Raw genomic sequence first — 27,050 nt, forward strand, 5'->3', positions numbered from 1 at the left:
CCTCTTGGAATTATCCAGTTCAGGACAATGTAGATGAGTGCTGACTTCTGCTAGACAATTGCGATCGGACAAAGCGATTTAAATCGTCTTGATCTGATATTGCTGTCGGTTTTACACCAGCAGTTACTCCGAAAGAGGCAAAAAAGACAAAAACACATCCTAACTAAGTATAACATTTGAAAATATCAAAACAGAGGCCCACATCGTTGATTACCCTTTTGCTAATCGCGCTCAATACATTTCCACCCTTCCCTACCTCTCCCGCAACCAATGGAATTATACCACCCCCACATCCACCGCTCGAATTGAACGCGAATCCACTCAATCTCTCACTGTGGGAAAACTCCAACTGCCACCGACACGACGTAAACCAAGAGCTCACCCGTCCGACATGAGCAGCACCATGATTCGCCAAGTGGGACCCATCACCAGATCCGACCTGGAAACCTATAAACCTGGACCACCCGGAGGCATCGCCTCCCTTCCCCATGGTGGAAAGGCGACAAGTTACAGCCTTTGCAGCGTGCCTAATACTATCCCGCACCTTAGCGGATCGACAATCACCCTTCTGATCTTGGACTCCACTCGCACACCCCCGTACACACCGTTAAATTCGAATCACTGACCTGCTCCTAGGTATGTCACATTAACTGAACCCATTAAATGATATGCTTTCTGTCAGTTAATGCAATAAAAAAAGATTGCAAGTCCTCACTGATTTAGTTGGAGTTACAACAAATTTGGGCCTTCAGGGATTATTTTCGCTGCCGGCTCTCAGCAGGTCGAGCCAAAGGAGGTTTGAGGGAATTATTCAGCATCTGGTCTGTGCGCTTTACTATCTTGTCATTATAACCTGGCATGGATTTGAACTGTTCGTTGACAGTTATGGCCCAAAGTGTGATCCACCTGAACTTGTACAATTTATTCTCTATATTCCCCGCCTCAATGCCACAGTCTCCTTTATTTTTATGCTGCTTATATCCTACTTATTTGACCAAACTATGGGTGTCCTAGCCTAAATATTTGAAATGATCGTGTGCATTGATACCCCTCCTTTTGGAATGTGGTGTGTTCATGATGTAAATTCAATTTCAGTTTTGAGATTACTATTTCATGTACAATCTGAAGAATGCTGAAATCTGTACCTACATTTCTTGCACGTATTAATTGTACGACAATTGTTTTGACACTCTAAATACCAGGTCACAACCTTGAATGTCCCTTGATACGATATCAGAACTCACGCTACACTTACAATTACCAATTTGCGGTATTATGATGAGTGGTAGTAATGACAATATACTGCGCTGAAAGAGTAATAATAGATCGTAATCAGAATAGTACAAACAAGTCAATAACTTAAAAAGTAACAACATGTAATATCTGCAAGCATGAAATTACAAAGAAGCACCCTGTGACTGAAATAAGAAAAATACATGTAATGGGTTATTTGTTTTCTTTTTCTTTTTTTCACTGGATGTGGGCGTCTTGTTGCCCATCCTTAATTCCTCGTGAACTGAACGACTTCAGAATGCCCTTCAGTATGAGCCACTGAAGTCTGGAGTCATATGCACGCCATACCAGATTAGGGTGGTACATTTCCTTCCCTTAGGGGAATGAGCGAGCCATATGGTTTTCAACAGCAATCGCCAATAGTTTCACTGACATCGTTAAACTTGATTTTCCATATTTTTACTGAACTTAAATTTCACCATCTGCTGTGTTGGGCTTCAAATCTTAGTCTCCAGCGCAGTACCCTAGGTCCCTACATTACTACTCCGCATCCTGTCTTAAGCTGTTCACGGACAAAAAATCTATTTACAATCATTTTAATCTTGACATGAGTGCATCAAATTAACGTTGCTGAAACATGGAGGGTGATGCTGTTAAATAAAATTACGAGCATCACTGTCTCGCCAGACATATAGAGACAGTCTGAGAGACAGATAGACAGACAGATAGATAGACAGGCAGTCAGAAAGACAGATGGGTTTTTGCATGAATAGATCGATAGACTTCCGGACGGGTGAAACATTCGATCGTTAATAGTTACATTGTTAGATATAGAGACAGAGAAACAGGCAGGCAGGCAGAAAGACATGTGAGTAGATGGATAAATAAGTAGATGCATGGATAGTTGTAAAATTCGATCGTTGTATATCAATATAGAGAGGGAAACAGTCGGAATGACTCATGAACGAATGCACGTGAGGCCAGAGGGACAGAAGAATGGAGTGACTGAAGGACGGACGAATAGACAAACGCTTGCTTCTCCGTCAAATCTTCAACATGCAACACTTAACAGATCATTTCCGGTGTTGCCTGCTTTATATAGAAATAGTGCGATGGTTACACTGAATGTATATGCACAGAAAAACTGCATAAATTATAATTATATACTGCTTTCCCAGCTCTAAATGTATTCTTATTTTATGCAGTCAGAACGCAGAATTCAGACAATTCGTGTACCCAACAGTGATTTTTTGCAGATGACTAATGATGAATACTGATATAATTGAAATCATGCTTCATGTACCAATCACGAATGTCAAACAAATCATGGTGACAGGAATGTGTCGCAGAACACAATATTTCTTCATTGCCTTTCGTTGTTTATGCTTCCATTTGCATTAACTTGAGGAATTGGATTAGGTCCTGAGAACAAAAAGGAAGAGAGAAACAAAGAAATCAAGATTGCACTTTTAAAAAAAACTAGTGTAAACAAATTAATGATTGATCCAGGCTGACAAGCTGCTGCAAAACGATAGTTAGTTACAACTAAATAGCTGTGAAACACAGACAATTCTCCAAATCCTCGACAGTTGCGTGAGCACCTGTGGCAAGAGAAACAAAGTTAACCTTTCGAGTGAAATTTGCTTTTTCACTGAGTTCCGGAATGAGGGAATTATTTCAGATTTGCAGCATGCCCAGTATTTTTAAAAAATTGATGTGGGCGTCCCTGTATAGGGACAGCATTAAGTGGCATATGTACATTGAAACATCGAAAATAGAAGCAGGGTTCGACCATTTAGCCCTTTGAGTCTCCTTTTCATTCATTATGTGCATCGGTGATAAGAATCCTCACTCAGAATCCGGTTTCCACTTTTTTGATGATATTGTGCCCTTAGGAAATCAGTTAGAGGTATACAGGATGGAAACAGGACGTTGGGTCAAAATTGGCCATACCGCCCAGTTTTTACCATTAAGCTAGTCCCAATTTTACATGTTTGGCCAATATTCCTCGAAATAAATCTTACTCATGTAACTGTCTAATGCTTTTTAAACACAAAATTGTATCCACCTCTACTACTACCTCTGGCAGCTTGTTCCAGACACTCACCACCCTCTGTGTGAAACAAATGCCGCTCTGGACCCTTTTGCATCAACCACCTCAGAGCTTAAACCTATGCTCTCTAGAACAAAGAACAAAAAGCAAATAAAATTACAGCACATGAACAGGCCCTTCGTCCCTCCAAGCCTGCACCGACCATGCTGCCCGACTTAACTCAAACCCCCTACCCTTCCGGGGACCATATCCCTTTATTCCCATTCCATTCATGTATTTGTCAGGACGCACTTTAAAAGTCACGACCGTATCTGCTTCCACTACCTCCCCCGACAACAGGTTCCAGGCACCCACAACCCTCTATGTAAGAAACCCTCGAGTTTTAGACTGCTCTAACATTGAGAAAATATTTTGAATATCTGCCTTATCTGTGCTCCTCATTATTTTATAGAACTCGATAAGATCACCTCTAAGCTTCCAACAGTCCAGGGGAAACAAATTCCAAGACTATCCGCCCTTTCCTTATAACTCAAACCATCAAGTCACGGGAGTTAGGCCCCATTTGGAGTACTGTGAGCAATTTTGGGCCCCACACCTCAGGAAGGACATACTGGCACTGGAGCGGGTCCAGCGGAGATTCACACGGATGATCCCAGGAATGGTAGGCCTGACATACGATGAACGTCTGAGGATCGTGGGATTATATTCATTGGAGTTTAGGAGGTTGAGGGGAGATCTGATAGAAACTTACAAGATAATGAACGGCTTAGATAGGATGGACGTAGGGAAGTTGTTTCCATTAACAGGGGAGACTAGGACGCGGGGGCACAGCCTTAGAATAAAAGGGAGTCACTTTAGAACAGAGATGAGGAGAAATTTCTTCAGCCAGAGAGTGGTGGGTCTGTGGAATTCATTGCCACAGAGGGCTGTGGAGGCCGAGACGTTGAGCGTCTTCAAGACAGAAATTGATAAATTCTTGATTTCTCGAGGAATTAAGGGCTATGGGGAGAGAGCGGGTAAATGGAGTTGAAATCAACCATGATTGAATGGTGGAGTGGACTCGATGGGCCGAATGGCCTTACTTCCGCTCCTATGTCTTATGGTCTTATGGTCTTATAGTATCCTATTGTTTTTTTCTGCGCTCTTTCTAGTTTAATAATATCCTTTCTATAATAGGGTGAGCAAAACTACACAGTATTCCAAGTTTGGCCTGATTAATGTCTTGCACAACTTCAACAAAACGTCCCAACTCCTGTATTCAATGTCCTGACCAATTAAACCAAGCATTCCGACCGCATTCTTCACCACCCTGTGGCTTAAATTTCAATAAGCTATGGACATGTACACTAAAATATTTTTGGCCTATTACTTTCCCAACGCTCTACTATTAAATGAATAGTTCCTGCCCCGATTTGATTTACCAAAATGCATCACCTAACATTTCTTTAAATCAATCTCCATCTGCCACTCATCGGCCCACTGGCCCAATTTATCAAGATCCCATTGCAATCCAAGATAGCCTTCTTCAATTGCCACTATGCCATCAATCCCCGTGTCATCTGCAAACTTACAAAGCATGCCCCATACATTCTCATCCAAATCGTTAATATAAATAAACAATAGTGGACCCAGCACCGATCCCTGAGGCTCACCTTTGGTCACAGGCCTCCAGTTTGAAAAACAACCCTCTACAGCCACATGCTGCCTTCAGTCGTCCAGCGAATTTTGTATCCAATTGGCTACCACACCCTGGCTTCCGTGAGATTTAACCTCATGCAACAACCTACCATGCGGTACCTTCTCAAAGGCCTTGCTAAAGTCCATGTAGACACCATCGACTGCACAGCCCCCATCTACCTTCTTGGTCACCCATTCAAAAAACACAACCAAATTCGTGAGACATGATTTTCCACTCACAAAGTCATGCTGATTGTCCCTAATCAGCCATTGCCTCTAAAGACCTGAAGATCCTTAGATGTTTATGCTGAAGGGATGTTTTATACTTCATCTCTGTTTACGGTGCCGACCGTCTGCAACCAGTCACGCACATGCTGAGAATGCAAAGGAGCAATTGTTCCCAGTTAATGGGTTGTTTGTTTAATCTGAGTTAATGCATTCTTGTTATTTCTAGTGTTTACCCCTGGGATTTAAGAGTAGGGTTTAGTTAGATTAATTGACAAGAAGAGATGTCATGTGAACGGACAAGCCTCGGCTGACAGAGGGACGGGCACGCAGCTGCTGTTCGAATTTGAAAGGAACAGCTTTTACTCTGCTCCTCTTCATTCTCTCTGAGGTTCTGCCATTTGCAGACAGGTATTTTTCCGGAGGCTGCTATCTGAGAGTCAGAAGGCAGGTGCCTCACTGTATCTCTGGTCAGAGGTGTTAAAAGGCAAGAGGAGCTGCAATTCACACAAGCCTGTGCTATTTGCTACCTGATTCTGAAGAGGAGTTTAACTTTATGGTGTTAATGTTCAAATTGGAAATAATAGAGATAGCGAGCGGTTATGAATTATACCTTGGCCTGCTGGGACACGCCGCAATCCTGTGTTTTATTCCCGCTGTAATGTATTCCAAATGTGACTGCCTCCCTACAGAATAAAACTTCAATTTGACGCATCGGTCACTTTCTAAGGTATTTGTGATGATTTGATCTTCGCCTTTTCTACTTCCCCGATAATACATCCCCATGATTAAATCTTTCACCTTGTTCTAACCCGTCCATATGCTTTTCAGTCTCCTCCGTCAGAATCCCTGCGGAACTTTCAGGTCCCACCCGCCACGGGAATTGTAGAGGGCGGGACAGAAAATTCGGGGCACAATACGTTGACCTCAGGCAATATTTTGGGACGAGCGCTAGTCGACGTCCCTTTTAGTCTTTTAGATGTTAGTTAAAGGTATCTCCCTGATCCTGATACGGTAACAAATTAGAGAGAAGTGGGTCCTTTCTCACTGACACCTGTTTGCCGGTCAGCAAGATGGTAGACAATGCAACCGAACAAAAAGAAAATCCTACATTAACTGCTGTTTATTAACTTCCTTATAAGAAATAGGAGCAGGAGTAGGCCATCTAGCCCCTCGAGCCTGCCCCGCCATTCAATAAGATCATGGCTGATCTGACGTGGATCAGTACCACTTACCCGCCTGATCCCCATAACCCTTAATTCCCTTACCGATCAGGAATCCATCCATCCGCGCTTTAAACATATTCAGCGAGGTAGCCTCCACCACCTCAGTGGGCAGAGAATTCCAGAGATTCACCACCCTCTGGGAGAAGAAGTTCCTCCTCAACTCTGTCTTAAACCGACCCCCCTTTATTTTGAGGCTGTGTCCTCTAGTTTTAACTTCCTTACTAAGTGGAAGAATCTCTCCGCCTCCACCCTATCCAGCCCCCGCATTATCTTAGAAGTCTCCATAAGATCCCCCCTCATCCTTCTAAACTCCAACGAGTACAAACCCAATCTCCTCAGCCTCTCCTCATAATCCAAACCCCTCATCTCCGGTATCAACCTGGTGAACCTTCTCTGCACTCCCTCCAATGCCAATATATCCTTCCTCATATAAGGGGACCAATACTGCATACAGTATTCCAGCTGCGGCCTCACCAATGCCCTGTACAGGTGCATCAAGACATCCCTGCTTTTATATTCTATCCCCCTCGCAATATAGGCCAACATCCCATTTGCCTTCTTGATCACCTGTTGTACCTGCAGACTGGGCTTTTGCGTCTCATGCACAAGGACCCCCAGGTCCCTTTGCACGGTAGCATGTTTTAATTTGTTTCCATTGAGATAGTAATCCCATTTGTTATTATTTCCTCCAAAGTGTATAACCTCGCATTTCTCAACGTTATACTCCATTTGCCATATCCTCGCCCACTCACTCAGCCTGTCCAAATCTCTCTGCAGATCTTCTCCGTCCTCCACACGATTCACTTTTCCACTTATCTTTGTGTCGTCTGCAAACTTCGTTACCCTACACTCCGTCCCCTCCTCCAGATCATCTATATAAATGGTAAACAGTTGCGGCCCGAGTACCGATCCCTGCGGCACGCCACTAGTTACCTTCCTCCAACCGGAAAAACACCCATTTATTCCGACTCTTTGCTTCCTGTCGGATAGCCAGTCCCCAATCCACTTTAACACACTACCCCCAACTCCGTGTGCCCTAATCTTCTTCAGCAGCCTTTTATGGGGCACCTTATCAAACGCCTTTTGGAAATCCAAAAACACCGCATCCACCGGTTCTCCTCCATCAACCGCCCTAGTCACATCTTCATAAAAATCCAACATGTTCGTCAAGCACGACTTTCCCCTCATGAATCCATGCTGCGTCTGATTGATTGAACCATTTCTATCCAGATGCCCTGCTATCTCCTCTTTAATAATGGATTCCAGCATTTTCCCTACTACAGACGTTAAGCTGACCGGCCTATAGTTACCCGCCTTTTGTCTCCTTCCTTTTTTAAACAGCGGCGTAACATTAGCCGTTTTCCAATCAACCGGCACTACCCCAGAATGCAACGAGTTTTGATAAATAATCACTAACGCATCCACTATTACCTCTGACATTTCTTTCAATACCCTGGGATGCATTCCATCCGGACCCGGGGACTTGTCCACCTTCAGTCCCATTAGTCTACCCAGCACTGCCTCTCTGGTAACATTAATCGTATTAAGTATTTCTCCTGCTGCCAACCCTCTATCGTTAATATTTGGCATACTATTTGTGTCCTCCACCGTGAAGACCGACACAAAAAACTTATTATTATAAAATTATAAAACAGATAATCAACCCTTCTTCCCTGGAGTAGATCATGTAAAAAAATGTGTAATCCTCGAATCAGGATTATACTCGTCCGCTCATTTAGACTTGGCCAGGACATTATTCTGATACTGCAAGAGCATGTCTGGGGTCCCGATTCAGGGGAAGCAATTTCCCTGTTGGATTCCAGAATAAATGTATACGATTAAATTTGGTCACCTCTCATTCTTATAAACTTCTGGGGATAGGGGTCTCCTGCACTCAATCTCTCCTCAAATTAAGAAAAATAAACCTTATCAAAGGAATCAGTCTAGCACATTTGACATTTCTCGTACGCCGCCTGCCTCAAATATGTCCTTCTGATACATTTGGCAAAAACTGCAGTCAATATTCATCCTTCTCCTTGTTTAAGTTCACAGCACACCTCATAAACAACCAGTAAATCATATCCTATCTCACTCACCGTCTCTGTATCCAAAAAAGCCACTTTGCTTCTTGATAGTGCTTACACGCCAGTTAAATATATACTACCAGCAAATCTATTCCAGTTACAGACAGTCATATCTGCATATGTAATCCAGAATAGCTGAGGCTGAAGTAACATTTCTCTCGCACTCAGCATAAGACAACAGCCTGAAATGAACCGTTGACTTTCTTGTAGTTTTACTGGAGCACTGACACAATACAGACCTGGAAATATACCATGGACTTCTTTCGCATGAGACATAATGAATGTATTTCATATAATCAAATTTATTTTCATTCACTAATGCCCGATTTTGTCACATTACGAATTATATTGCCAAGAACCTCTGGTAGGTTAATCAAACTACTTTGCATAATCTGATATTTATCTGCATTATACTGAAGTTGTCATGCATCAGCTTAGTCGCTCAACTTGTCCAATTCACACTGAAGCATCTTCTGCATCATTCTCAAAGCATATCCTCTCTCCAGTTTATGTCACCAGCAAAATTTAGATATTTAATTTAGTTCCCTCAGCTAAATCATTGGTATCATTTCGAACGTCTGGAATTCTCGTACTGATCCATGACGTTCCCCACTAGTCACTCGCTGCCATTCGGAAAATGATCATTTGTTCCGATTCTTCGCTTACTGTCAGCTAACAATTTGTCCATTCATCTCAAATCTCAATATACTACCATGCACTTCAGCATTATACCTAAATATCTTAAGTGGGATTTCGTCGAAAGTCTTCCGAAAGTCCACATCCACTGGTTCAACCTCGTCAATTCTACTAGTAACAATACCGATGAACTTCTGCAGATATGTCAATCATGAGTTCCCTTCCTTCAATCCATGTTGGTTTTGTCTGTTCCAGCCACTGTCCTTTCAACTGTGCTGTTATTCAAGCGTTTATAATGGACTCGAAAACCTGTCCACTACCACCGTCTAGTTGACCTGTCCATAATTGCATTTGTTATGTCTATGTCAATTTTTAAGTCATGTGGTTACGTTAGCTAACTTGCAAACATACGCTTACATTCAATCGCGCACATTGTAATATAGACTCATAGAAAAAAGCAGCAGCAGTAGGCCATTAGCCCTTTCGAGTTTACTTTGTCGTTCATTATGATCATGGATCATCAAACTGAAAAGCCAAATTGCACATTCCGCCGTATCATTTGATCTTCTTGGCCCCAAGAACAATATCTACCTCCTTCTTGATAACATCTCATCTTTACGCCTCAACCGTTTCTTGCGGTAACGAATTCCATAGGCTTACCAATATCGGGGCGAATAAATTTCTCATGCTATCATATCTAAAATGTATAACTGATATGCTTCGATTATGGACCCTATTTCTAAGCACCGGCAATATTGGGGACATCCTTTCTGCGTCTACCCTGTCTTGTCCTGTAAAACTTGTATTAATTTTATGGCACACACAAAAATCCATGCTCACAAGACTCATATGGGCTCACACACATGCTCGCACATGCTCTAACATGCACTTGATCTAACATCCTACCACTGTCATGCACACAGGCACTCAAACACCCACGCCTGCACTGAAAACACGCTGCCCCACACACGTAAAGAGTCAAACACACTTCCATGAACACAAACCCGAATGCTCAAAAACTCGAACAGACGATCATGTATACAGAAACATGCACATATCCTGATGCAAAATCAATCACACACACACATTCAAAACACACACACGCAGGTACAATCACACTCACACCTACGCACAAAAATACACATATGAAAGGCACACATAAAGACAGAATCATAGAAACCCGACAGTGCACAAAGAGGCCATTCGGCCCATCGAGTCTGCACCGACCACAATCCCACCCAGGCACTATCCCCATATCCCCACATATTTACCCGCTAATTCTTCTAACCTACGCATCCCAGGACACGAAGGGGCAATTTAGCATGGCCAATTAACCTACCCGCACATCTTTGGACTGTGGAAGGAAACCGGCGCACCCTGAGGAAACCCACGCAGACACAGGAAGAATGTGCAACCTCCACACAGACAGTGACCCAAGCCGGGAATCGAATCCAGGTCCCTGGAGCTCTGAAGCAGCAGTGCTCACCACTGTGCTATCGTGCCGCCCACGTAGACAGACAGGTACACTCACACATAAATATGCCCTTACCGGCACGTATGATTATCTGTACACAAAAAACAAACAGACACATAAATACACACTCTCACGTATATTCAAACAGACACAAACACACATACTAATAGACCTACCCATGCACACTCACGTACAGACAGAAAAGCAAACACTTAAGTCTATCTGGACTTGATCATATTACATTTATTTAAACATTGTCGAATTATAATGCGATCATTTTATTTTCCGTCGTTCGGGAAAACGCAAAATATTCCAAAGGAATACATTAGGCAACGACTGTTTGCTTCAATGCGACCTCATTAAATCGCCCATCACACAGGAGTGTTTATCTTTTATTTTAACAATTCCAGCTAATCACAGCAAGTAGTGCATCGAGGTCGCACGCCGCTTTGAAAATGGAGATTAGCTACTTGTTAAATTGAGGTATAGTGCTGAGGACGTAAATTCCTACAAGAGTTGCTAATGTTGCTGAATTGCGACCCCAAAATGATCTGTGTCACGTGGAAATCCGGGTAAACGAATTCAGAGAACAAAGTGTTCCTTCATTCTTTTCCTAGTTGCTACTTCGCACTTGTGAAGATATATTCAGTTTCCATGTCCACAGCAAAAGGAGAAATTACTTTTTGCTGTTGCAACTAAACTTAAGTAGCTTCACTAAGGTCAGCACTTCGTGGAACAGGAATGAGAACTTATTGAGAACTCAAGTCTTGTTAAGAAGCAGTTTGGCTGATCAGACATCATTTCAATGTGTTTGCCTTCAGCACTGCCTTCCCCATTTCTGAAAGTTGCAACATTGCTTCGCTAGCTGTTTTGCGTTCCTCGGCGACTTTTAAACTCAACAGTTTAGAAGCCACGAAGCCCGTTTCATTTTATTTCATTTAAAAAAATGAACACCGAGTCCCAAACTCGCTCTTTTTAAGATACACGCCACTGATATATGGTTAAACGTTTTCAACATTGATTTTCTTCCGCTATGTATTTGACCTTTGGGTTCAGGTGTGTGATAATTTCCAGACATTTAATATCTTTTACACCATCAGTGGCTAGAGCTGCAAGGACAGCAACATTACTGGGTTTCCAGAACACTGGGGTTGTGCAACTAATTATGGGGCAGCTGCACCACTTTGAATACATGCTGCAGTGGGCAATAAGTAGTTGAGAGATTGAAAGAAGAACCAGTCCCCTCACGCCCTCCCCCACCCCTTACATTCGGAGATCCAAAGAACAACAACGTGCAGTTCTGACACTTTGCCATGGGATTGCACAACTCCTCATCGCACCCAACCTGCTGGTGTCTCTGCAGTCAAAAAAACTTCTATCCCAGTTCTCCACCAGTTTGCTCTGCGACCTCATCAAGTCAGTAGGAATAACTTACTGCAAGCTCCCACGTGATACATGTTTTTCCAGCGACGCCTTGCCCTCTTTTTAGGTCAAACCAAATAAACAAACTCAGGTTAAGTCAGGACAAAGGGGCAGCTCCCCAAAAAGGAGGGGGAACAGCCCGAACAGAAATCAAAGTACAAAAGAAACTTAAAAACATCAAATTAAAATGTGATTATTAGGGTCGATAACGCACCCCAACCCCTGCGGTTCCCAAGCGGGCGCGGAAGGCGTCAACCGCGCCCGTGGACACCGCATGCTCCCTCTCCAGGGACACCCGGCCGCGAACGTAGCCGCGGTAGAGGGGCAGACAGTCAGGATGGACGGCCCCCTCGATCTCCCGCTGCCTGGACGGTAAATGGCGCATTTCGCCAGGCACAGGAGCAGTTTCACGAGGAGGTCGTCATCCCTCCCCTCCCCTCTCCTCACCGGGTGTCCGTAGATCAGGAGCGTGGGACTGAAGTGCAAACAAAACATCAATAAAGGGTTCTTTAGGAAAACATAAAGGGAGTGCAGCCTAAGATGCACAACATAGACATGATCCACGGACTCCACAAGTCCACAGAATGGGCAGTCTTCGGAGCCCATGAACCAGTGAATCCTACGGTTGTGCGGCACTGCTGCATGCATCACCCTCCACCCCAGGTCCCCGACGTCTTTGGGGGAGATCCCTCCGTAGAGGGACATCCAGCGGGGACCTCCGCCGCCCGGCGGCAACAAGGCCCGCCAAGGTCTATCCGGGCGACAGGCGAGGAGGCGGTAGTGGAAGGTGTGCAGCAGCAGCCCGCACAGGAAACGCCTCCGCGCGGTAGAAAAAGGCACGGAGGACATTTCCGCGAGGCGGCTCAGACTGTGGGGCACCTCACCCAGGGAGGGGGGTTGAGGTTTTGGGCCAATGTGGAATTCCGTCTGCTCAGGGGAACGCTCGGCCGGGATCCCACCGCGCGCCTGCGCCGCCTCGAGTTTGCGTGCAGTTTCGGGGCCGAGCACAACCGTCCTAAGGTCTAGGATGGCTTTGGCCGCGTGCCGGACGGTCGGCCCGCGCGCTCAGCCAGCATGCGGGGACTCATCCAGCCCGCCCCTCCGCCATCGAGCACGTCCCCGATTCTGGTCACCCCGGCATCCACAGCCCTCCACTCCGCCAGCCACCTGAAGTCATACGGCTGGAGGAGCGTATTCCTGAGCAGCGGCTCTCGCACGAGAGCCGTTACTCCTGAGCAGCGACGCGTTGCTTGTGCGATGCACAGTCGATTGTGCATTTTATTCTCGAAAATGCTGGCCAACTGCTTTCAAACGTCCCAGAGTCATAGGTGATTCTAAAACGAATCCCCATGAAACTAACAAATTAATCCATGTGTGATGCTAAATGAGTTATGCAATGTAAATATCCTTGCTGGGTATTCGTTCTCGGATTTTTCTTTCTAATTTCACAGGAAATTGGCGTTCATTGCCAGCACTTGTGCCCATCGCGACATGGCATTGAAATACAAGAAGAGGAGCCTGGGAAGACTCGGCAGCTCTTCGAGAATATCAAACTCAAAGCAGCGTTAACATTCCGAGGGCGGCATGGTAGCACAGTGGTAAGAACTGCTGCTTCACAGCTCCTGGGACCTGGGTTCAATTCCCGGCTTGGGTCACTGTCTGTTTCGAGTTTGCACATTCTCCTCGTGTCTGCGTGAGTTTCCGCCGGGTGCTCCCATTTCGTCCCACAGTCCAAAGATGTGCGGGTTAGGTTGATTGGCCATGCTACAAATTGCCCCTAAGTGTCCTTGGATGCGTAGGTTAGAGGGATTAGTGGGTAAATATGTGGGGATATGGGAGTAGGGCCTGGGTGGGATTCTGGTCGGTGCAGACTCGATGGGCCGAATGGCCTCTTTCTGTGCTGTAGGGTTTCTAAGCTTCTAAGAGTCACTAGAATCCTGTTCAGAAAAGAAAGCGGGAGAGAATGTATTAGGATGATAGAAACTGCAAAAAAATGTAAATATTTTAAGGTCAAAAGACAGACAGCCTGGCGTGAGCGAGGAGAGGGATGTTTTCATTGAGGAAATATATCTGTGGCATTTTTAAGGGAGAATTCTTCCTTCGTTTTTGCTCTTTTATTCTTTTTTTCTAATCTAACATACATGTATTTCATCAATGAAAAACGTCTTTTCAACTTCACACCATAACATCTGTCTTGTTCTTAACGTTCCTCCTTGTTGTTTTAGTGTGTACAGTTCTAACACATTCTCCCTCGTGACGGAGTAGCTATGGACTCAAACGAACGTTAAATCAGTTTCTCTCTTGGTAGATCCAAGCAGCTCTCCTGTATTTATTTTAAAACGCCCCATGTTCGTGTTTTTGATTCCCTCCTCCGTAGTATGTTGCTCACGTCTATGTTATATACAGATGTTTGCGAACAATTTGAGGTAGCAGTTACAAATGACCTATGTTGGTGTAGGTCTGGACTTGCATACAGGTCAGATGGCATAAGAATGATATATGTCATTTTATCATGGACAGAAGGGAACCAATGCATATTTATGACCTACTGATTACTCATATTCACTTTATATTTCAGGTACTCTTCTTAACAGAACACAAATTATAGTGGCGATCATACCAATTTGAGTCCAGCTCCAGTGAGCACCATCGTGTTATTACCACCAGGCCACCATCTTGTCCGAGCTATATGAATAAAGATATATGCGAGATGAGAAAAAGTACATAACAGAATAACCGTGGGTGATTGCATTTTGGTTTATGGAACTTTCAGAACGATATTTATTTAATGGGTCTTTAACAATGTTTGCAAATCATCACCGCTATCCAGTGTGCAAAACATGAAAAACGGAACGATGCTGGCCATATCAATAGGAAATGAATCAGAAAATACCAGAAGTACATTGAAGAGAACAGTTAAAAATACAACTAGCAGCAGTTGAAAACATATTTTGAGGAAGATGTATGTAGGCCAAAGACCAGACTAATATTTCAGAGCAGGATCTGGCGGAGAGCAGAGTTGTGATGTCGGGAAGGAAGGCTGAAGTTTGATGGAGGAATCAATGAATCTCGGCAAAACGTCATGGCTATGAATGCTGACAGAAACCCTGATAAATCATACGGTGTAGGAGAATATAATTATGATTCTGGAGTACACCCGGCAGATTAGCGGGCGGCAGATATGACCCCACTAATTCAAATAAAAACAAGGAGGAAAGCAGGAAATTTGAAACTCTTTGACCTAACATCAGTTGTAGGGAAAACGCTGGACACTATTATAAAGGAGGCAATTGCATGATACTTAGGAAATATCAGTGGGGCTAGAAAATATGAGCAAGAATTTTAGAAAGGAAAATCATTTTTCTCAAACCGGATGGAGTATTTTGGAAGATTGAAATAGCATAAACAATAAGAGTGAACCGAATAATGTGATGTATCTATTTATCAGTCAACTATTGATAATGGCCCACACAAGAGTTAAGTGTGCAAACTTAAAATACATAATATATTGACGTGGACTGAGTGTTAGTTATCAAACAGGAATCAAAAAGTAAGAATATTGGATTTTTTTCAAACTGGTAGAAATTGACAAGTGGATTTCCGCTGGGATCAATGCATGGACCCAGCTATTCACAATATACAACAGCGATTTGAATGAGGGAACCAAATGTCATTTTTCAAAAAGTTTACTGCTCATACTGAACTTGACAGGAATGCAAGAGATGAGTTGGATTTTCAGAGGTTTCATGCTGATTTGAGCATGTTGCGAGAGTGGGCAAAAATGGGGCAGATGCAGTATAATATGGATAAATATGGTGCTATCCACTTCAGATGCAGAAAGAGTATGACATATTATTATTTTATTTGTGATAGATTTAGAAATGCTGAACTAAAAGGGGACATGCTGTCACACTGCACAAGTCAGCGAAAGCAGGCATGTAGTTGCCGCCAGCCATTAGCAAAGATGTGGAGTGCCGGCGTGGGACTGGGTAGGCACAGTAAGTAGTTTCACAACATCAGGTTAAAGTCTAACATGTTTATTTGGTAACACAAGCTTTAGGAGCTTTCCGAAAGTTCGTGCTACCAAATAAACATGTTGGACTTTAACCTGGTGTTGTGAGACTACTTACTGTGCCATGAGGAAAGTAATGGGAATGTTAAGTTTCATTGCTTGAGCATAGGACTAAAGTGCCATGCGAGTCATAGTGGAGCTGTTCAGGGTTATGGTGAGATAGAAGCTTCTGGGTATGTTTCATTAATAATTATCAGTATGGAAATACAAAATAATTCACGAAAGAACTACACTCACGGATATGCATAGATACACATACACTAACAAAACACAGACACAGTATGATGCATATACATCTATGCACCCGCACGCGCATACACATTCACGGACACAAAAATGCAGAGGCATACACTGTTATGTACTGTATGCCTTGTTTAAATTGCGGTACTTATCACACCAGTTCCTTACGGGATCGCAGGATACATGTTGCAACTTCGATTTCTGAACTGGAATACATGCCATTTGCAATGCTCAATGCTTCAGGGCCGAGGCGTGATTATTCAGACAGCAATATTTAAACAGAAGAAACCGGTAACTACGACAATGAACCGTCACGGTAATCTCACACGAAAAGCCAAACAAAAGAAAGAACAAACATCTTTCAGCCCTGAAATCGAAGTTGTATTTGAACTACACTGCAAATACTAAGGTTGGCAGAGTATAACATCAAAGAGGATGCAGGATTAAGAAAAGAAACGACGGCCGAAACCGATTTGAAGGAAATAGTTTCACAAGATTTCAGAACCAAATCAACCACGAACACGAGCATCCCAGCAGGCTGCGGGAGTACCGGGACCATGAAGCTGGTCGAGCTGATGAGCGGGAAATTCAAATTAATAAATAGGAATGTTGCCTACGCAAACAGAATCACAATGAAGTTGCGAGCTGAAAACCACAGAACGGGATTGATGTAGTTATCAGGGAGAAACAAAGTTCAGAATTTGATAAATAATAACAAAGCAGCCTTGTTTCCAGTGAACCCGGCAAAGTCCCATGTAAAATCGCCGGAAAATCACAGCACAGAAAGCAAATGGCTGCAGTGGCATTTTGAAGTTAAAACCAAAATTGCCACTGGCTTAAAATTGCATCACATTTAAAGCGGCAAAGCATTCACCAAAGCATAGAAACAAATAACTGCACTTAGTGGTATTCGGGAAAGGTTCAAAAATCCGTAGGTATACTATGAATCCAGATTAGACCCCAACAATTTGCGACTTTGGAATTAATTGGAAGATTTTGTTTTCACTCGGCACGATTCTACTGACACACTGGGAAGCAAATATCAAAACAAATTTTACTCACTAACAGAGTTAAACTAAACAAATGAATTGGCATAATGTTTAGCCATCAGACACAAGTTAACAACACAAGATGCAGTCGTTAACATTTACCCTCCATTATAAGTCCCAATTAAAGTAACTTTCCTCTCATAGACCTAAACACCACCTTTACATTTAGTCAGCTAAACACATCTTAACTTGTTTATATTTAGATTAACAGTCCTAGAGCTCTGAATACACGACAGGAGAGAGAGAGTCAGACAGCTGCATTAAGAGGCAGGCAGTAACTGCTGTTCCAAGAAAGATAGGTCAACTGTGTATCTCTCCTTCAAGCTTAGCTCCTCCCATTAATCACATTATTCTGTCCCTGCCAATCAACCTAATCAATACTCTACTCTGAAACCCCTGGGGAAATATAAGTTAACAAAATGCATTTGCATGGCAGAAAACTCACACTCCAGTTCTAAACTGTGCACGTATCTTGTGCTCCCAACTATCCACCTCAAGTATTTCTTAGACAATTTGGCAATTTGCGAAGCAGATCTGAATCTTAAACATACCCTTTACGAGTAACATGGTACACATATATTTCTTAAATCCACAGTTTCACAGTATCGTCACAGTGGACCTATGGGGCATTTGGATGATACTTTTGAAAAATGGTCCGCTGCTTAACGATTTGAGTTTTCTGTTCTTGCAAATGACATAAATACTGGTAGGAAAGTGGCAACAGTTTAAACTTTCAAAAGAGCGTAAACATTTGGCGTATTGATAAGCATGATGCAGCCTTTCACAACAAAGATCCTGGATACGCATTTTCCCAGAGTTACTAGGTGTCACAGCAGATATATATATATATACATATAGCTAAATAAATCAAGAACAGGGGAAACCATTGTGCATTATGTTGCAATACTTAAAAAGCTGTTGAGCATTGTGGGTTCAAGGACTTATAAAATCATATCCTCCCGACGGAGTCGAACCACACTTTACAGAAAGCCATAGTGTTGGAGTCTCAATTGAGGTGGTTGTCAAGAAAAACATAGCTGTTGATTGCCTGTACTCGAGTGTATAACCTGGCAGCTGAGCACGCACAAATTAGAGCAAGGAGCCAATAACGTTGGCATTGTGGAGTGCCTCGTTAGCATCCACCTGAATGCTGGTGCAGAGGCGCTGAATGCTATCAGTGTGGCAAGAACATGCACATGGACCCTGCCTGCGAAAGCTAAAAAAAAATCAGTGAAGTTGCAAGGCATTCCTTAGGAAATTAAACATGTATTATGGCTTGGCAAGAAATAACAACTGGACGATATACAGCAAATTGAAAGAGTCTGAAGATTAAGTATCACTTCACATCTTGTAAGTGACAGACGGTCTCGGGGCTTCACGGTAACACCGCTGCTGATGAGCTAATCAACATATAAGGAACGGGAGATAGGAGAAACAGTTTCCCTGTTCCCAAGTGCGGTGTATATCTCCCATTGACGCTTCCAAAAAAATCTGAAAATGTATACAGAATAATTTGTACTTACGATGGACAGAACATATTTAAATGTGCAACTAAATAGATAAACTGCTAAGCAGTTGTTGTTTATGGTGCAAAATAAGTATCCAGCTTTAGTTGAACAGTCAAGGCTGGGTAGAATTCTGGGTAGAATTGGGTAGAAGTCTATAGCATTGCGAAAGAAGAAAATACCGTAAAACCAATTCGAAGCTCACCTTGAATGCCTGGTCAGGATAGCAGTCTTGTTACCTACCCTCATAGTTCATCGGCAACATCCAATGTTGTAGTGCTGCAAAAAGAGGACTCCATACGCATCTGTGGAGAATTCACGGTTACTGTTAACCTCGTGTGGCATGCTGAACAATGTCCACTTCTCCGGATTCAGGACATTATTTTGCTGGCCTGGACGGTGGGCAGAAATACTGCAAACACGGGACAACTGACAAACGCAAATGGATGAGAAGTAACATAACTATCTTAGCATCAGAACACACATAGGACTGTACAAAGTCGCAACATTTCATCAGTACCTGTTTGTTAGGATGGTAACGCTGCTGGCTGATCAGCCAACACTCGCCTCAATATTCTCACCATACACAGGCATGCCTTCATCATTTGCAAACACATTGTAGCGCTGGACATTTATATTGTTCAACCGGAGCAAGGGAGAGTGGAGCGATTGTGGCTGCAGTGAAAAGTGTAAATGATTAACTTTATTTTCATTACTTTGTCGCGGGGTTTCTTTTGTTTTACAAGTTTAAGGGAAAAGCGGAAGTAGGCCGGGCGCGACGTGACCTGGGAAGAAAGAAAAACAACTTTTTTTATAAGCGCGCGGGCGGTTTAAAAAGAAGGCCGCACGATCCAGCGGGCAGCGTTGTGAGCGGACGGCGGAGTGAGAGGGAGCAGAGTGAAGGCTGAAGCGCTTTGGCGCAATGAGCTTTGGTTCAACGGGCTTTGGCTCAACGGGCGAGGCGCGGTAGGTTCATCACGTAGTTTTACCAGTGTACTCGAAGGGGAATTATGAGTCAAAGTCCAGTTTGTTTTTCTCGGCGTTGGATGTGGGAGTTCCTGGAGTCAGCTAGCCTCCTGGACGTCCATATCTGCGCTGGTTGCATCGAACTGCAGTTCCTAAGGGACCACATTATGGTACTGGAGCTGCGGATCGATGACCTTCGTCTGGTCAGGGAAAATGAGGAGCTGATAGATAGGAGTTACAGGCAGGTGGTCACACCGGGGCCACGGGAGGAAGACACGTGGGTCACAGTTTGGAAGGGGAAAGGTCAGATACTAGAGAGTACCCCAGTGGCTGTGTCCCTTAAAAATAAGTACTCCTCTTTGAGTGCTGTTGGGGGGAGCAGCCTACCTGGGGGAAGCAACAGTGGCCGTGCCTTCGGCGCAGAGTCCGGCCTGGCAGCTCAGAAGTGTAGGGAAAGGGAGGATGAACAAACTGACCACAGCACCATGGTATAGGGAGCTGTTCAAGTGCTGGGATAAATAAGTAATGTAGTAGAAATTGGGGATAGTACACTTTTGGATGCTGTTGAGGGGGACGACTTAGCAGGGGTAAGCCATGGTGTACAGGTCACTGGTTCAGAGTCTGTCTTTGTTGCTCTGAAGGGAAGGGGGGGGGGGGAGAGAAGTAGAGGATTAGTCACTGGGTACTCCATAGATAAGGGGACGGACAGTAGATTCTGTGGGAATGAGAGAGGCTCGCTGTTGGTGTGTTGCCCCCCAGGAGCCAGAGTCCATGATGTCTCAGATTGTGTTTTTAAAATCCTTAAGGGGGAGGGGGACCAGCTCCAAGTTGTGGTTCACATAGGCACTCAAGACATCAGTAGGAAAAGGGATGGGGATGTAAGGCAGAAATTCAGGGAGTTGGGGTGGAAGCTTAGAGCGAGAACAAACAAATTTGTTATCTCTGGTTTGTTACCCTTGCCACGTGATAGTGAGGAGAGGAATAGGGACAGAGAGCAGTTGAACACGTGGTTACAGGGATGGTGCAGGAGGGAGGATTTCAGATACCTGGACAACTGGGGCTCTTTTTGGGGTAGGTGGGGCCTCTACAATCAGGATGGTCTGCACCTGAACCAGAAGGGTTCCAATATCTTGGGGGAGAAATTTGCTAATGCTCTTCAGGAGGGTTTAAACTAATTCAGCAGGGGGGTGGGTACCTGAATTGTAGCTCCACTGTACAGGAGGTTGAGAGTAGTGAGGTCATGGATGAGGTTTCAGGGTCGCAGGAGTGTACTGGCAGACAGGAAGTTGGTTGGAAGTGTGTATACTTCAGAGCCAGGACCATCCGGAATAAGGTGGGTGAGCTTGCAGCATGGGTTCATACCTGGGATTTCGATGTTGTGGCCATTGTGGAGATATGGATACAGCAGGGACAGGAATGGTTGTTGCAGACTCCAGGGTTTAGATTTTCAGTAAGTGCATGGAAGGTGGTAAAAGAGGGGGAGGTGTGGCATTTTTAGTCAAGGACAGTGTTTCGGTGGCAGAAAGGACGTTTGATGAGGACTCGTCGACTGAGGTAGTTTGGGCTGAGGTCAGAAACAGGAAAGGAGAGGTCACCCTGTTGGGAGTTTTTTATAGACCTCTGAAAAGTTCCAGAGATGTAGAGGAAATGATTGCAAAGATGATTCTGGATAGGAAAGAAAGTAACAGGGTAGTTGTTATGGGGGACTTTAACTTTACAAATATTGACTGGAAAACCGATAGTTCGAGTACTTTAGAGGGGTCATTTTTTGTCCAATGTGTGCAAGAAGGCTTCCTGACACAATATGTAGATAGACCAAAAAGAGGCAAGGCCACATTGGATTTGGTACTGAGTAATGAATCAGGCCAGGTGTTAGATTTGGAGGTAGGTGAGCACTTTGGTGATAGCGACCACAACTCGATTACGTTTACCTTAGCAATGGAAAAGGATAGGTATATACTGAATGGCAAGAGTTACAGCTGGGGGAAAGGAAATTATGATACGATTAGGCGAGATTTAGGTGGCATAGGTTGGGGAAGTAAACTGCAGGGAATGGGCACAATTGCATTGTGGAGCTTGTTCAATGAACAGCTACTACGTGTCCTCGACAAATATGTACCTGTCAGGCAGGTAGGAAGCAGTCGTGTGAGGGAATCGCGGTTTACTAAAGAGGTTGAATCTCTTGTGAAGAGGAAGAAGGACACTTATATTAAGAGGAGACGTGAAGGCTCAGCTTGGGCGCTTGAGAGTTACAAGTTAGCCAGGAAGGACCTAAAGAAAGAGTTAAGAAGGGCCAGGAGGGGACATGAGAAATATTTGGCAGGTAGGATCAAAGAAAACCCTAAAGCTTTCTATAGGTATGTCAGGAATAAAAGAATCACTAGAGTAAGATTAGGGCCAGTCAAGGACAGTAGTGGGAAGTTGTGCGTGGAGTCTGAAGAGACAGGGGAGGCAGTAAATGAATATTGTTTGTCGGTATTCACACAGGAGAGGGACAATGTTGTCGAGGGGAGTACTGAGATGCAGGCTGTTGGACTGGGCGGGATTGAGGTTCATAAGGAGGATGTGTTAGCAATTCTGGAAAGGGTAAAAATAGATAAGTCCCCTGGGCCGGATGGGATTTATCCCAGGATTCTCTGGAAGGCTAGAGAGGAGATTGCAGAGCTTTGATGTTTGTGTCGTCATTGTGTACAAGAACAGTGCCAGAGGACTGGAGGATAGCAAATGTTGTCCCCTTGTTCAAAAAGGGGAGTAGGGACAACCCTGATAATTATAGACCGGTGAGCCTTACTTTTGTTGTGGGCAAAGTTTTGCAAAGGATTATAAGAGATAGAATTTATAATAATCTGGAAAGGAATAATCTGATTAGGGATAGTCAGCACGGTTTTGTGAAGGATAGATCGTGCCTCACAAACCTTATTGAGTTCTTTGAGAAGGTGACCAAAGAGGTGGATGAGGGTAAAGCGGTTGATGTGGTGTATATGGATTTCAGCAAAGCGTTTGATAAGGTTCCCCATGGTAAACTATTGCAGAAAATATGGACACATGGGATTGGGGGTGATTTAGTGGTTTGGATCAAGAATTGGCTAGCTGCAAGAAAACAGAGGGTTGTGGTTGATGGGAAATATTCATCTTGGAGTTCAGTTACTAGTGGTGTACCACAAGGATCTGTTTTGGGGCCACTGCTGTTTGGCATTTTATTAAATGACCTGGATGAGGGCGTAGAAGGATGGATTAGTAAATTTGCGGATGACACCAAAGTCGGTGGAGTTGTAGACAGTGCGGAGGGAAGTGGCACGTTACAGAGGGACATAGATAAGCTGTAGAGCTGGGCTGAGAGGTGGAAAATCGAGTTTAATGCGGAAAAGTGTGAGGTGATTCACTTTGGAAGGAGTAACAGGAATACAGGGCTAATGGTAAGATACTTGGTAGTGTGGATGAACAGAGGGATCTGGGTGTCCATGTGTATAGATCCCTGAAAGTTGTCACCCAGGTTGATAGGGTTGTTAAGAAGGCCTACGATGTGTTAGTATCTATTGGTAGAGGGATTGGGTTTCGGAGCCATGAGGTCATGCTGCAACTGTACAAAACTCTGCTGCGGCCGCACTTGGAGTATTGCGTACAGTTTTGGTCGCCGCATAACAGGAAAGATGTGGAAGTGTTGGAAAGGGTGCAGAGGAGATTTACCAGGATGTTGCCTGGTATGGTGGGAAGATCATATGAGGAAAGGCTGAGAGACTTGAGGTTGTTTTCGTTGGAGAGAAGAAGGTTAAGAGGTGACTTAATAGAGGCAAACAAGATGATCAGGGGATTAGATAGAGTGGATAGTGAGAGCCTTTTTCCTCGGATGGTGATGGCTTACACGAGGGAACATAGCTTTAAATTGAGGGGTGAGAGATATAGGGCAGATGTTAGAGGTAGGTTCTTTACTCAGAGAGTAGTAAGGGCGTGGAATGCCCTGCCTGCAGCAGCAGTGGACTCGTCAACATTAAGAGCATTCAAATAGTTATTGGATAAACATATGGATGATATTGGAATAGTGTAGATTAGAGGGGCTTTAGATTGGTTTCGCTGGTCGGCGCAACATCGAGGGCCGAAGGGTCTGTACTGCGCTGTAATGTTCTATGTTCTATTGTGTGCGCACACATAACATTTGAATAGCCACTTTGCAGCAGAATATAAATGGATTTTCGAGGCTGACCCGCCAGTCAACCTTGAGGCTTCCGCTCACACAATCTTCTTCTACCTTGCATACGTGTAGAACACAAGCAGTGCCTCAGTCCAAATCATGAAAGCTATCCTTGTGCATCCACCTTTATCCAAAGTCATGGAACTTGTGATGTCCAGAAACACTGCCCATGTCTTACTAGTCTCACCTGACATTCGCCCTTACGTTATCATCACTTCATGATGTTTGCTTTGGGGCATGCAGTCATTATTTATAATTCAGGGAACGGGTGTTGAATAAACTGCATTATGGGAACTGGAATTGTTCACATGAAAGAGGTCGACAGAAGCTAATTTTAATATGCAAGTCTGGATCAAGATATTGAAGTCAATGCATGAACGTGTTCTTCATTTTAGAGTGTGAAAAACCGGCCTCAATTGGCACACCTCCATCCATAGGATTGGCCGTACATCTCATGGGAACGCTTCAACCTTGACGTTACTTGTCCATTTGATGGAAAAATATTCGTGGCTGTCGCATTTTTCCAATCCAAATAAACATAAATTGAAACGATGTGTTCCATTACGGTTGAGAGTGCAAGTCAAAGGCGAGGAAATGTGTTCAGTAACCAGGGTTGCAGAGCAAATTTTGACTGACAAAGGGCCTCGGTTGTCTCGCAGGATTTGGGGAATTTTTAGAGAAGTAATCGAATCCCGCACATCACCTCAGCCATGATCAAATGTATCAAAACATACTGCTTCAGAGTCAATTGAAGGTCTAAGCTGACTTTCGTGACCATATAACTGATAGACGTGCAGATTGCAATGGATTTACACTGCAGTAATTCCAAATGGCATTTTAAGTCCAACAAGCTGTTTATGTAATCTTATTTTATATACGTGTACCTGGATTTGACAATTCGAAAATAGGGAACCTGCAAATAATGTAATTGAATCGAGTCCACTCTCTTGCAATGAGCATTACGTGTGCACATCTCCCAAAATGTTATTTGGGAACTGCTGCAGTAGCAGATAAAATTGCGTTCTGTGAGTCATGTTACGCGTTATCACGTGAATGTCCTCTAGTGCACACCTTGTCAAGCGATAGGACAATTAGAAGGTGTAATCGGTATCATGATATTCTATCTCAATGTATAATAGATCATCTATAATTCCAAATGTGTCCATTAAATGAATGGCAATTCAGAATATTATTTTTCTCTATTTCATTGTGGGGGTGTGATGGGGTGGCGAGGAGTAAGGCTGAATCTTTGTCTATGTTTGTCTTGTGCCCTTTACATGGAGCATATAAGGCTCACGGGACCGTTTGGCGGACTGCTGCTCCCTTTTTATCAGGTTATATATGGATAGGTGTGAGAAGATGTTTAAAGTATCAATGATGCAAGGAAAATCAAGGAATTTGTGCGTAAATAGATACTTCCATTGGAAAAGGAGAAGGAAATACACCAGGAAAGCTGCTTCTGACTGTTTTGATCCGACACCTAAAAAGGCAGACGGATGAAACCCAAGCAAATCTATCTAAAGACGTTGGCAGGCAAGTTAATGGGATCTCATTCAACGATATAACTTGGGATCGACTGGAAAGTAACAGTCCAATTAAGGAAAAACATAAGAATTTCTAAAAGGTAAGACAATTCCTGAAGAATCTAATTGAATTCATTCGAACTTTAACTAAATAAGAATAATATGGCAGACTTAATTTTCCAACTCAAATTTTATTATATACACCATGTATGAATCAGGGCAAGGACATGCGCATGCAATTATTTGAAAATGTTTTGCTAGTTATCCCCTCCATCAATGTCTATATGCCTTCTGTGTGCAAGCTAACACATAAAATATGTTTCAAGCAGTGCTTACTCCAATGCAATCCTTCATTATTAGAAAAGTATGCAGACATACATGAGACTCACCACAGCGTCGATAGCTGGCGGCTCAGCATCAATTTTCCACCGTAATTAGGAATGTGCAAGAAATGTTGGCATTACCAGCGACAGCAACAGCTCAAAAATCGTACTCCAGCCTCTATGCTTGGTGAGAGCAACCATCTCATAACATTCAGAAGGAAAGTCCGACCAAACTCAACTGTTCTAAAAGATATGCATTGTTAAAATAAGCAGTAGCATGCAATTTAATTCTACCTCAATTGCATTTTGCGACCTGAATACCACCCACCATTGAAAATATTTATCTCGGAAACGTCAGTACCTCTCCTTACGGCTGTTGCATAGTTTTATGTTCAGGGACAGTTTGAGAAAATTTCCATTAAAAAAAGTATCAAACGAATGAGCTCAAAATATCTTCACAGAGGCCCGAAAAAGTCTGAGAGAGAAGGATTTATAAGAGAAGGATCATTAAAATATGCAAACAACTGCGATGGAAACAATTATTACCATCTGGTTGGAATGTTCTGGAGGACTTCGCTGTTTGGAAATTAATTGGTATCTTCCTTACATTGCTTAACTATCTAAAATATATTCACTTACGTCCATGGCGACATCTTCCGGCCATTAAATGTGTAGACCAGTGCAAGATTTATTTCCTGACTGCATTTTATTATGACCACCATCGGTTCGGGTCACGTTTTAATTGTCCGATCTCCACGTGCGTTTTCTGGATTTCAGATACAAATAACAACACATTGGCACTGCCTTCGGTTATTAGGCACGCCATTGTGAGGAAGGGAAGGAGTTAAATTGCTCGCCAGTAGTAAAGATGTGAAAATACGTTGGTGGTTGGGAGGAGGGTGGTGGGGGGGGGGGGGGGGGCGGGGTGGCGGGGGACGAGGGGGCGATCAACCGGCTGAATTCAGGTTCCTGCCTGAGCCTAGCCTTTGCAACGAACTGGCTGCTGTAATCTCTCTTCCCGGCCAACCACTCGGACCACAAATTTGATGAATGGGATCATGTTACCTCGTCTGTCGGATATGTTCAATAACGGCAGGAAATAATGTTGAACCGTTATCAGTCTGCAGCTTGAACACGGAAAAGATAAGGCTGC

This window comes from Mustelus asterias, chromosome 5 (assembly GCF_964213995.1).
Source record: "Mustelus asterias chromosome 5, sMusAst1.hap1.1, whole genome shotgun sequence".
NCBI lineage: Eukaryota > Metazoa > Chordata > Chondrichthyes > Carcharhiniformes > Triakidae > Mustelus > Mustelus asterias.